Genomic DNA, 14,278 nt, shown 5'->3' on the forward strand with positions numbered 1-14,278 from the left:
TAAAATCAGGTTAAGAACTGTCCAATGCATTATTAAAACGGGGACATACAGTGGGGAAACATCTTCGAGGAAGGAATGTGATCAGAAAAAAATCTTGAATGATCTTTATCGGCGATCACTTAACTGTGTGGTGAGATCAAATCTTAGAAAAAGAGTAGAACTCAGGGATATGTTTAATGAAAGTAAAAGCATTTCGACATGCATAATGTGAAGGGAACTCGAGGGATTGGAACTAAACAGCTGTGTAGCCTTAAGAAAACCAGTGAGGCTAACCAGCAAAAATGGCTACGATCTTTATGCTCCCTAGCAAATTGGTCTCTGGAGCAATATAAGGCAGTCATGTGGTCTGATGAGTCCAGATTTACCCAGTTCCAGAGTGATGGGTGCATCAGGGTAAGGAGAGAGGCTGCTGAATAACCAGGTTATTCCATAAATTGATTTTTTTCTTCCCTGATAGCATGGGCATATTCCAAGGTGACAAATTCATATTGTGATAAGTAGTTTGATTCAATTTCCTGAGCTGATTAATTTTTTATTGGGTAGTTCAGAATATTCACAGGATTTTCACCTCCTACAAGGAGAAAATCATTTTATAAGACAGTTTAGCATGATAAAATTTAAGCTTTGTGAAACTGTCCGAAATCAGAATCTTAATCAGAATGTTATGGTAGCGTAACTCAAGGGTCACATCCCAGTCAGCACCCAGCAAATCATCCATTCACACCAGCACCAATCACATCCTGTGTCTAACGTGTCACACCAAATTTATGTACTCACTAAATAGCCTAGTTACAATATAATTGTACAATATAATTACAATATAATTGTAATAGCAAATGTGTCCAATTTTCAGATGTAGCTCATCTGAAACACTGAAAATGGATCCATTTATTCAGAGTGGATGCCTTCATTGTGTTGGATGTATTGAAAAGCAGTTTGTTGCTCCTCCCATCAGCCCCACACTGCTAATACTACTTCCATTCCTTCCATCTTTGTGCTGGTGTGCATTCTTTCAGAACCAAATCTGCATGGTTGTTACTTCTACCTTCAATTTCTCCACTTCCTCAAAGCATTTGTAGTTCAAGTACATGTGTACTCGGAACCCTCTGAAAGGGGTTGCTAGCAAGCACCAGAAGCTCAAAGCATCACTTACTGACAAATCTTTCTACTAAGCTAGTCTAACCTAAGCATTCCTTATGTTAAATAATGAAAAGTGAGTACAGCAAGTGATAAGGTGCATCCACAGACCCTGTCTAATTAAGGAGGGGTGAACCCTATTAGTTATGAGCATGTGCATTTAAATACTACAAGTTGAGCAGTATAAAAAGGGCATAGGCTAAAATGTGGCTGGATGGTGTTTGGCAAGTGTTTGTCGGTGCCAACAGACATGGGAAAATAGCAGTGTTACAGCAGAGAAGTTTAGGTTCTGAATGAAAGGAGAGCGATGGAAAAACTGGGTTAGCGCAATTCCAGCAAATATGAAAAATTAAGTTTTTGCTTAATTTGTTATAAGGTAGGATAATTTGTATTTTGTGCACAGGGAGTGGAGTCACATTTTTTGTTCCTGCGACAAATGTTTGCCAATTCTATAAGATTGTGATGTAGACTTTTAACTGCAGGGTTTTATTAGGTTTCGTGTGGAAATATTTTAAAGTCATCAGGAATTGTACTGATTAAGTGATTTATTCACATGCGTGATGGTGACCACGTTAAATGTCAGTGAAGCCCTTTGAGCCTGAAGCTCAAAAGATTTTCTGCTTGTTGTATTTATGTAGTTGCTGGGGAAAGAAGCCACACCAATGACTTATGACCACTTTCATGTCTTTATTCCAACAGATCCCACTGACTGGGATTTAACAAAAAAAAAGAAACCTTAAGAAAAAAAAAATCATGTCAGTCTATTACAGGGGATTCATACACCTGGGATATCAAAAATTAAGTATTCACCTCTCCAGTGATCTTAAGTCAGAGACCCATAAACAAAATAACCCTAGTACTGGGTTATTGCCAACACATGATATTGGTATCTCACTCAGCTGCCTACGTACAGTGCTACTCTACATGGTACTCACTTCCAGCGGGTGAGACCCCAATGAAATATCTGGTTCCCCCTCTGTCAGACACACTCCTAAATAGTGTAACCCACTCAGACTACAAAATAAATTCTCCCCACTGGAACTGTCCCCCTAGTTAGGCACACTCACAGTACACAACTTAGCATGGTACTATATGCTAGCACAGATCAAAAATCAGCATACATCGGCCAAAACACTACCACAGATGCCCGCGAAACAATAGGGCAGTAGTGGCAACCTGTTGGAGTCAACACAATTATACGCTACTGGACACATTTATACACACAAATGTTCACACTCATCTCTGCTCACACCCTTTGCTTTAGGAATCCTTTCCCTTGATGACTTGAGAAACTCAGTACCCCACAAAATGGTCAGGACACATGTGAAGTACTCTATACATTTTCCCATCAATATACCATATATACATATCAATATACACACCTACTGAGGTTCATTATCCTTTTACATACACAATCCAATTTTGCTACCTCTTTCTATTGACATCCAACCAGGATGACTTGACAACTCTTCTAGTTCAACCATCAATTCTATTTTCCATCTTCTATCAAGTTTCCAACATCATGAGGAATGACATCATGCATTTGCGTTCTCAGTACCTATTGCCACACCCATGTTCTGGTTCACACACACTTCACATTTATCACCCCGTTGCATTTAATTTTATGGTTAAATTATATTAAACCTGAAGTTTGCCCTGGCACTGTTGCTTTTTTAAAAAGGCCTAAGGGGGTACCCATTACACCTTGTTCAACTACAAGAAAGCACACAGCTCAATGCCACACACCTTGATATCTGAATGCCTTGCCCTGTATAGTCAATAAGTACCTTAACCACTGAGCTACCACTGCCCACAAGACAGGTTCAGGCTCACTCTTCCATCTTAGGCATCACAGCCTGTGGAAGTTCATATAATGAGTCAAATATGTAGAGATAGATTTTATCATGTACTCTTAGCTTGTGTTTAAAATGTGCCAATAAGTAGAAACTTTTTGCAGAACTTGGTCACAGCCTGAAGCCATCTTCGGGTGTTTCTCCTTGATACAAAACAAGTGTTACTGTTAGTTAAGCTACGTGGTAGTAGATAAGACCAAACCAGTTAGATCCAGGCTTTTCTGTAACTTTTAAGGTGCTCCTCACTCACATCGGGCAGAGCGTGCCCTCGTTGCTTTCCTGGTGCCTTCACCTCTTCTCTTAAATAAATCTTTGAACATGCAAGGACACCTGACTATTATAGATTACCATGACAAATTGGCATCCCTGGGTAGGCAACACTAGTCCTGCTTTCTCTTGTGGATGTCAAGAACCAAAGGAAGCTTGAAATCCAGGAAATTCAACCATGACCATGATGAGGGAGGCAGTTCAGGCTTCTACTTGAGGAGCAGACTGTCAATGCCCTCTGAATCACAAACAAAGTGGTAATTATAATTTCTTCCATTATGAGTAGTACAACACAAGTTGGCATGTTGAGTATTGTAGTGCATGTGGTTGCAGATGTTCATCAGAGCTGAGAAATGAACAAGGAATTAAAATAATTCTGAGAGATTATAGGATAATCTCAAAAGACTAAGAGATAGTAAGTGTTCACTGTACTGTTGATCAGTGTTCCTAGTTCTCCACTTCAACTAGGTGAACCTTATATGATGAGTATTTGGGTTTAGTGAAGACACACCAGTGTGAATGGAACAGTCTGATGAGCATGCGTAAGACACATACTGTCAAACATTCTGTATTTTGTTTTTGCTGTTTAGTAAAGTGTATTGCGTGAGGCCTTTATATAATTAATACTATTGTTGATGGTGGGAAGATGGGACAGAATCATATCTTTAAAAAAAAGAAAAGCCAATGAACAAACTCCCAGTTAAGGGTCAGGATCCACTGTCACCCCACATCATATGAGAAAGCATACATTTGTCAGTCCAAATAAAGTTAATGAAGGCCAATTATGGAGAATAATGTTTGACGCACAATTTGACATGGGTTCCCAGATAAGGGAAGTCTGAGCACTAGACAGAGCTCATTGAAATTAGGGAGGCTGAGACAAGCCACCACAGAATGTGCAACCACTTCCGCCTGTGCACCGACCAACAGCTTTTCCAAGTCCAGGAACATCAGCTCTACCTCCTGACTGCAAAGATAACCCCCTACTCTCCCTGCCACATACATGCTATGGGACTGCTCATTGTGTTGAGGAGATGAGGCATGATGAAGGGTGCATGCCAAACAGTCCCATGATTGCTGATTCACAAGGTCATATCCACAAAGAATTTGCACTACCAATGATCGAGGTGTCAGGACCAGAAGGCATGATTCTTGTCCACAGGCCATGGACTAAGAGCAATATCAAAAAGAGAGCATGACCACCCTGTCAGATGTGCAAGAGTTGGGAGGAAGGTTTGGTGAAGAATCTTTTGCAGGAAGTTCTGCCCAACAACTCATGAACTCCATTGCCTAACAGTGATCCCACACCTTATAGTTGCATGAGAAACACCGGCATTGAAAAGCCAGAAGCACTAGCAGCAGGTGAAGTGGCCCCAGGAGTGTGAGGCCCACCTTCAAAATAGCTTCATTAATGGCCTGCAACCAGATATTGTACACAGTGAAGCAGCTTTGTATCTTGTGGGACACTCAAAAGATCGAGCAGTATGTTGTACATGCTAAGAAACTGCTGCAGGGCAAGGAAAAGCAAAAGAAGGAAAAACTGCATGCAGCCACCCTTATGTTCCAAGCTACACTTAGCTGAGGGAGGAAGAGGAATGAGGAGAGGAGGATATGAGTCAGGTGGACAGAGAGGAGCCCGTTTCACCTGTAGGAGCTTTGGAGACTTTGCTAAAAACTGTCCCAAGAAAGAGGAAGACAACCTAGTCTCCATACAAGATCAAGCAGACTGATGGGTGGTGGACACAGATGGGTTAAGTACAACATGGTAAAACTGGTACACTGGTAAAAAAAATGTAGGCTGTGGTGGTCACAGATCATGAGATATTGAAAGCAGCAACTCTCCCATCACAAGCAGCTGAGCTCCATGCACTAATAGAAACAGATAAAATTGCCAAGGCTCACTCAGCCACCATATACACTGACAGCAGGTATGCCTTTGGCGTAACTCACGATTGTGGAAACACTGCAAGTTTCACAAGCTCAGGCACTAGAATAGCCCATCAACTCATGTCTGATCTCATCCAACTGCTCAAAGCAATTGCAGTATGTAAATGTTCAGGAACCGTTTCTTGCCCACAGCTTGTGACCCCTGCCTTACAGCTAACAGAACTCCAAGCCAGAGCCACAGTGGACGAGAAAGCTCTCTGGAGAAAGTTTGGATGCATCCTCAAAGAAGGGGTGTAGACATGTCCACAAGGGCGTCTGTGCTTACCCAAATGCATGTTTCCATTCTTCGCCGAGTTGACAGATGGTAAGGGGGGATGGTAGCCGAAGTAAACAAAAGATGGTTCACTAAGGGTTTTTTATAATTCTCAATTTTTGCAAACAATGTTGCACACAACACAAAGCAGGAAGGGGTTTTAGAGTGAAACAGGCAGCACACACTTTACCAGACAAGCCATCTGACCATTTACAAATGGACTTTATAGAACCAACATCTAGTGAGGCAAAGATAGTTAGGCAATAGTTGATATTTTCTCTGAATTGAGGGCCCCGCCCCCAGTATTGTGCTTACCACCCAGCTAGTGCAAGAGCAGTAGAGAGGGATAACTCATGCAAATGAGTTTAGACCAAAAACACAGGCTAAGCCCATTTAAAATTGTTGACCACTCAAGACTGGAATAGGACCTGCGAAACCTTGCATATCTGACCTGCCCATTTATGATTATGCTATGCTGAACTATTGTGCAACCCTGCCCTGTGTTCGTAAATCTATTCACAAGCAGGTGAAAACAGCCCTACTGGCTCCAGAAACAGGACTCCTACACGACCTGAAACAAGAGGACTGGGCGGTAATCAAAGACTTCCAAAGAATGAGATGGAACAAGCCTAGGTCCTATTTCACAAAAGGCCAGATCTTGGGTGTGGTCCCAAGTACACAGCAGAGAAGACAGCAGGAAGAACCATGTAGGTCCACCCCAGTCACTGCAGGAAGAGTCCTTGAGCCAGTGGAACAACCCGAATCAGAAGAACCAAGTCAGCCAGACCAATAGATAAGGTGTACCTGTTAACTAGCCTTGGGTACCACTAAGCCCTGATGAGGTGGGAAGAGTGCAAATTGGGAATACCCGAACTCTGAGCACCAACAAATGTCAAGGGCAAGATTCTACCCTAAATGGACCACACCCAAGATCTGGCCTTTTGCAAAATAGGACCTAGTGTCCACACATTTCCATTGATGAGCATTACAACAAAATCATGGCATCCCCACGACAGCTGCCAATTCTGCTTGCATCATTAGTGTACCTGATGAGCCAAAAGGGAGTGGTGAGGGAATTTCATACTCCTCAATGTATAGCAGGTGACCTGTGGGGTCCCTATTTAAAAAAAAAATGTTTTAAAAGAGGGAGAAACAGGACTGTTCACCTGCAATGTTATCAAGGCAAGTGCTAAGATTTATGGGTATATAGATTCTAACAAGTATGTGTAGTCGCCCTTGCAATGATTGGAGTCAGGTCAAAGGAGACATAACATGGGTATAGTGAGGTGCAGGTCAGTGAGAAAGATGGAAATACCATCCAGGTAAAGTGGACATATCCGAGGATGACTGATTCAGGTATATTGGTGTTGTGTTGAATGAACTAGCAGAGATTATTGCTCTGAGGTGACATTTATAGTGACTGGAGTCCTCCCCAGATCCTGAGGCATTGACTGATGATCCTCAGGAACATGACAAATGAAGATTAAATAAGAGCTGAAGTATTTAGTTATAGTCCCAGAACATCCATAGTAGCCCAATACATGCTATATCACAATTTCATGGCAATATGGCCTGCACTTTGGTGGTACTGCAGAAGGAGGCATTACCATTTACTGGTGATTGCAGGGTATGTCAGGCTCCGTCACAAAGATTGAGCATGGTATCCCGTACATACAAATTAGTGCAGAATGTCACTGACATCTAACCACTCAGTACCCGAGTCCTGAGCACATCCAGAGATGGAGTGGCTCGCAGATGAATGGAGCTTTATTAGAGAACACGCTTAGGCCACAAACAGAATCCAAAGTACTTAGCCAAGGTCATAATCCAGAAAAGCAGTCTATGATGCAAACTAACAAGGAACAGGCAAAGAGTAATAAAACAGGCAGAGATTCAACAAACCAGAAGTAACAAACATACAGCTCAGAAACAAGGGTTGACAAGACTTCGCAAAGAATGATCACAAACACAGGGTTAAATACAGAGACTAATGGGGACTAACAATTCAGATGGGTACAGTAACAGGTAGGTAATGAACAAATTAAGGGGTGGATCCAAAGGAAACTAAAACCTTACTGTATGTAAAACCACAATTATTTTTCCCCACATCAGTTTTGGATGACTTTGGTAAACTTGCCACCACCTGCTGGACACTGGCCTGCCTCTCCTGACTTGATCCCTGCTCAACAGGCTGACAGACAGACCCTGAATTGGTTCTGTTCCTGTTAAGGTGGAGTAGGTTTCTTGCAGCCCTTTCAATATCGGCATACTCTGGCTTCTAAAAGCAAATGCATAAAACATTCAACAATAAATTACCCACAATCTTCCCAGCCTTTCCACATAAACGATTTAAAGTAATTTTCAGTAATCAGCATGTCACCAATGTAAGGTAATTTATTTCAAGGAAGTGTTGTCAACAGCAAAGTATTAAGTAATATGACAGTTTCTTAATTGTCCTGCTAACCCACTCCCATGCAGTTTCAACTATTCCCTGCTCCACCATACTTGATAGCTAATCAATCAATTGCTTTAATCAGTGAGTTGGCTCCTTGACTTTGAATCAAACTTCATTACAAGGCTGCCAAGAGCATGATTAAGAAAAACTCTTCTAGGCCAACAACTCAAGGATTAAAAAAGGCTTCCCCAACCTTGGCCTTGGTGATCTTCCACCCTGCAGATTTAAGCACCATGCCTAATGGAACAACTGATTCAGGTAATGATAGCCTTCAGGGACCCAAATATAAGAGCCAGGGGTGTTGGATCTGAACTCCCCAGGGCGGTAGATCTCCCAAAACAGAACTGCGTGCCTCTGTTTAAAAATAAAATGTAAAGAAATTTCAAGATCTAACAAACTAAGAAGTCTTCATCACACAGACTGCTTTATAACTTTATGCTACAAAAGCAGTTGCATTTGGACACTGGCATAAATTACTGTTTATCAGGGTTTTTTTCACAGGATCCTGCAGACAAACATATTTAGAGCCATTTCTCAGACATACCATTACTCACAATGGACAGGATGTAATTTAACCAACTAGGTAATAATTTGCTTCATTTCAAGGTTAGCCAAGACACCCATTTTGCACAGCCAGAAAACATACACATTATCATCATCAAGACTTACCTTTGCCTACTGATTTAAGCCAGCATTATCCTATAACTTTATGACATGGAAGAAGCCATACATGGTAGAAGCTCTATTAGAAGAGATAAATGTTTATGAATATGAAGGGACCATTGAATCTACTTCAGCTGAAAACTAGCCTAGAGACCAACAAAGAGGCACACACCAACAGGCATTTAAGTACATACATAAATGACAGTGAACCAGGTGCAGGTGTGTGCTACCAAGGGGGCATGGTTACATATAAGACAGTCAGTGAACTCCCACTGGACATGGCGGGCCATACCACAGGGGAGCATTCCGTGACATTCATCTAAAAGGAAAACTAAATACAAACCAATCTTTAAAAAAGGTTTTTCCGCTTAAAGCATAGCACATCTATTTTTGCCATGTATATACTTGGATTATAATAATTCAACATATGAGCAGACATATCATGAACCAGAATTTTTAAAAAATGTTCTCAGAGTAGCATTAAATCCATAATTGGGTAAGATGTCACTATTGCACTGCAGCCCTTCAGAGGCTGACTAATGTGAAAACAATTAGACTGAAGCATACATGCTCACAATAGGCAGTGGATGTCTGCTGAGGAGTTTGCAACAATCCATACCATTAAGGAGGCATGAACTGTCAATCCATACTGTTAAGGAGGTACAACTGTCCATCCAGCATTTTTCAGAGCAACTGGTAAACAGACACAATGTTCCTGACAGCTTGGGTTTTCCCCAAGAGTGGAGCTGACAGAAACAAAATGATACATGACTAGATTGCATGAACTCTACTTTAAGAGTGAGGAGCCTTGAACAGTTTCAAATGAAGCATAGAAATACAGAACTAGAAAGAGTCCTGACCCCAGAAGGACCCATATTGAATTGCCCACCAGATGAAGAGTTTGGTTAGTTCCTTCCTTGCTTCTGGAAAGGAAAGCTCAGCAGACTTTCATGTTCCTGAATTCCATAAAAAGTTGTGTACAGAATTTGTTGCACTGTATTGTAAAATTATTATTCCTATTCCTACAATCATACAAAAGCCAGTCATGTGTTACATGCTAAAAATGTTATCACATCACCATGTGGGCCTTTCAGATAAACTCAAAGCAATGTTTTTTAGAAAATGCTAGATTCCCCAATATCCTTCATGCCTAAGAGGATCAAGAAAAAAGTATTTCAGGGGATATATCTATGGGACAGATGGAGCTGTGAACAGCTAAAGATTTAATTCAGGAACTCCCTTCTCAATTTGTCCATGACTGGATGAAGATTACAGGCAGTTCACATCAGGTGCACTTCCTTTAGTTCCATATATCATATGTAGACTGTGGGAGGAAAACTCATTGTGGGTCCCTTGCCCAGAAGTGACTAATGGTGTTATAGATGTCATCAGAGTAAGTTAAGACATACATTTATGGTTTCAGTGGGACTGGATATGGTCATAGTCACCAGAGAGGCCAGTGTGAATTTATGATCTTGAAGGGAGGTGGGTATGGGACACCAGACCTCACATGTTAGCCTTTTGGTGTGTTGTGGTCTTAATTTGGTGAATCACAGATGAAGGGAGCTGACTACCTGATGACCACTGTGAAGAGCTTGTGATGTAGTGGTGAGTTTTAAAAGTTTATTATGAATGAATTGAGTGGGAGAGGTGTGCATAGGGGTGGGTTGCTGCGACTGACAGGGGCCTTAAAAAATTACAAGATTATTAGGTGGTGATATATTTAATGTTTTATATATATTGTTGTCCTATGTTATTAATTGAGTTTCAGTGAAGTAACTTGCTAGCTTTTTAAACAGACACTTTCTTACCTTTACTTAAGTAATAAGGTAAATGACTACTTTTACTTCTACTTTAGTAATTATTATATTAAGTAACAGTACTTTTACATGAGGACAGTTTTGGCTACTCTACCTATGTCTATATTACAGAGGCTTTTTTTTGTTTGTTTGGTGTTTTTTTTTCACAATTGCTTACATGCATTTCAGGACACTTAATGTCTCAATCTTTAACAATAAACCCATGTGGTGCATTCCTGGAAGGGGAATGACTTTGTGTTGCATTGGAAAACTGTAATAAATGTCTGTACCCATCTATCAGCTACTTACTTGGCTGCCACTAAAAATGGGGATTTCAAATATTTTTTGAACTGAAGACATTTTCCCAATGAACAAAATGTCAGCGAAGAATTATAGTAATGTCAAAATCCATATGACCTCACTACAATTATATTAAGGGTGAATGCAACCATTTATACTTCATTTCACTGGACACGCTTAAGCAGTTCTAAAGTTGGGAGACAATGGAGTGAATTAAAACTAACTATAGGTGGAGGATTCCTACTGAATTTTCCAGAACAAGGTATGGTTGAATCAGACAATTTTGTAATTACAGTAGGTAATTTTCCATCTAATTGTATGTGTTTTGGCAATGTAAGTGTGTCTATCTAAATGTCTGCTTAGCTACTATAACTAGAGTTATTCTAATTTTATGGTGAATGGTCTGTCTGATGTAGTTTTTTATTAATGGAATGCATTGAAGTTCCACATATTTCCTCATGTGAGGGAGGCTTGTATGTCACACATAAGCAACCACTTTTGGCGCTGTTTAAATGCTGCTGTTTTAAAGGTACAAGACAAGTAATATAAGTGGTTAAAGGAAATTTCTTCACCATACCGTCCCTTTCTCATCTGCTCACACTTATTTCGGTGGTGTATTTCGATGTGGTATGTACACACTGCAGGTGTGTTTAAGGTTCCTAAGCGAGGGGAGTTTGAGACATACAGCTAGCTACTTTGTATAGAAGACTCAGTCCACACTAATGTCCCTCTCTCTACATCTAACTCTGTTCACTCAGTAGAAACAATCTGCATTGTTAGCTCCTGTTTGCTTAAACAGGACCATTTTGACCATTAACACTCTGTGCACTTTGCGAGAGAAAAAAACACATTTTATATATATATATATATATATATATATATATATATATATATATATATATATATATATTCTGTGGTTTCTAACTTTTACAGCTGCTGTCGGTTATGTGTTGATTTTGTCAGATGCTATGATGGTTATAAAATCATTTTAGCAGTGCAGAGCACCATTTTAAAGATTTGGAAGTGACTGTTGGTTAACATGTAAGATATTGTTAATTGGTGTGTTTCAGTCACTGTGTCATACTCGTCCCATTGTCTGAAACTGAAAAAAAAATATATAAATGAGAACAGCTTTATTAGGAATATGAAGCGATTGCAAATAAATGTGCAAGGAGTCATTTGGTGACATTTATCTAGTTTTTGAGCAGGCATTTGTTGCATGCTTTCAACTGGTTGGTAACTCTGAGAAATGGGGTTGCACATTTTGCATATTTCTTACAAGTCACAAGTCTGGATAGCAGAACAACTTAGAGAATCATGTTTTTTTTTGTTGCTCCCTGAACAACAAAAGTAGTGTACTGTCAGGAGTGGCTACCATCCTGTTGTCCCTGTTGTCATGGTTTCCCAGTTGTCTGTTTTCCTGGTTCCTCTCTTTAGTTTTGTTTTTGCTACCCCTCATCTGTTCTTTCATTCCAGTCTGTGTTTTGGTTCTCCCTGTTCCCATGTTCACCTGAGTCTGTTCTGTGCCTGATTGTCTTGGTTATTTAAAACCTGTGTTTTGGCCTCTGTGTGGTTGGTTATTTGGCAAGTCACATTCCTGCTGGCATGTCTATGTTATGCTCACTGTACAGTTGTCACCATTGCCATTGTTAATGGCTATTAATCACCATATCAATCACCATTACATCTGGTCAGATATTTGTTACCTAATAGGTTACTTCCATATAACCACCAACACATTCTACAGGTGTACACATTCCTACTGCCCTTTTTGTGTATGTGCTATGATTGTTTAATGAATTCTTTTTTTCCTTATGACCAAAGAAAGTATTAACCACAAAGTCAATTCAGAATTGACGATTCATAAATCTTTGTGTATTCAGTGCAGTTGCAATGGAGAGCAGTACGGAGGCAGATGTGTGTGAGGAGGAGAGATTTGTTAGGGGCAAATCCAGATGCAGACTTGTTAGGGTAGTTCAGGGTCATAGAGGCAACATGGAGATTCCAAGAATACATGACAAAGAAACAAAGCACAAAAAGTCAAATGGGGGAAGAAAGATATAACAGAGGGTAAGAAATGGGAAGGTTAGGATAAACAAACAGATGAGGAGGCGTACAGGCTTTGAAACATCAATAGAAACATCCACCCAAACAAAGAACAGCCAATACACGAGAACAATATACTGTGTATTTAAGAAAAGGTTAAGAAAGGATTCAGAACTGGGACAGATTCTGCTTCTGAGATAAGAATTTCTATATTTTCTTTCTTATATATTAATATTTTCCTCCTATCACTTTCTATATTTCTAAAAAAAAGATGCTAAAGTTGGAGCACACTTTTATACATATTGAGAAAATATGTATTTATCGTAATAGTTTCCATTGATGTGTACACCAAAATACATTTCAAAACAAACTAGATTGTCATTTTACAGAAAAAAATACCCAGGAAAATAAAACAGAGAGGAGCAAATACCCAGAAACAACCTTTTTTTTTTTCATAATAATTTCCAAATGATGAAAACACCATTAAAAGTAAAAAAAAAAGGGAATCAAATAATCTGCATAAAAATATACCCCAACTTGGTAGCACTTTCTAGATTCCTAAAAGAAAGATGCTAAAGTTGGAGCACACTTTTTTACATGTTCACAACATATGTATGTATTCCATTTTGTGCAGTTTGTGATTGCACAATTTAATCCCCATATCTTCAATTATAATCACCGATGGTTATCCCAGTAAATTAACAGTTACAGGAAAATTCAGGTATGGGTCCTCCAGAGTACGAAACAGAGAAAGACATGCTGCACTGATCATATAGAAGGAAATTACACAGATGAAAATACTCCAAACTGAAGCACTTATGGCAGATTTCCATATCATTGCTCCAATTTGAAGTCATTTCAATGTGCATTCTTTGCAACTCATCTCCATTGGTATGCCATGTACAATTGTTATACACAGATGTATCTCTGGTTGATAGAGTCACTTACAACTACACCAACAAAAAGCACTTACCAAATTTTGAAACAGGTCAGTGCAATTGTTAGGGTATCTCATGTGACATTGCTGGATGCTGAACACTTTTTTTTTTTTCAAATGTTGGTGTATCACCTGTGGCAACTGTTGTCTTCAGAAAACCTAAGTGGATAAAATTGGATATTAGTGACATACCTTGTATTTAACAAAATACTTGAGGAAAGATTCAAAACTGGAACAGATTCTCCTTCTGAGTTGCATGATCTCATGTGTAGGATTTTTAAATGCACCTAAAGATCACCAAATCACAAGGCCATTAACAGCACAGCCCACTTGAAACTCATACATTTCTACTACAATTAGATGAATGTCCAAATTTTCTTTCCTACGACCAGAGTGATTTACACATAGGAAAGCTGAAGACCTTGCCAAATGATATGCAAATTATTATTTGTTGAAATGGTGAAGATCACAGAGTTCATTTCTGTATTTTCTTTCTGGTGAAATAATATTTGGACAAGATAGATTTCAAAATAAACTAGACTGACAACCTACAGAAAAAAAAAAACCTTTAAAATACTCCAAGCAGAAACCATTCCCCATTATAAGAAACTACTTTTTTTT

The sequence above is a fragment of the Electrophorus electricus genome, chromosome 2, assembly GCF_041902795.1.
Source record: "Electrophorus electricus isolate QZ-2024a chromosome 2, ASM4190279v1, whole genome shotgun sequence".
NCBI classification, from domain to species: domain Eukaryota; kingdom Metazoa; phylum Chordata; class Actinopteri; order Gymnotiformes; family Gymnotidae; genus Electrophorus; species Electrophorus electricus.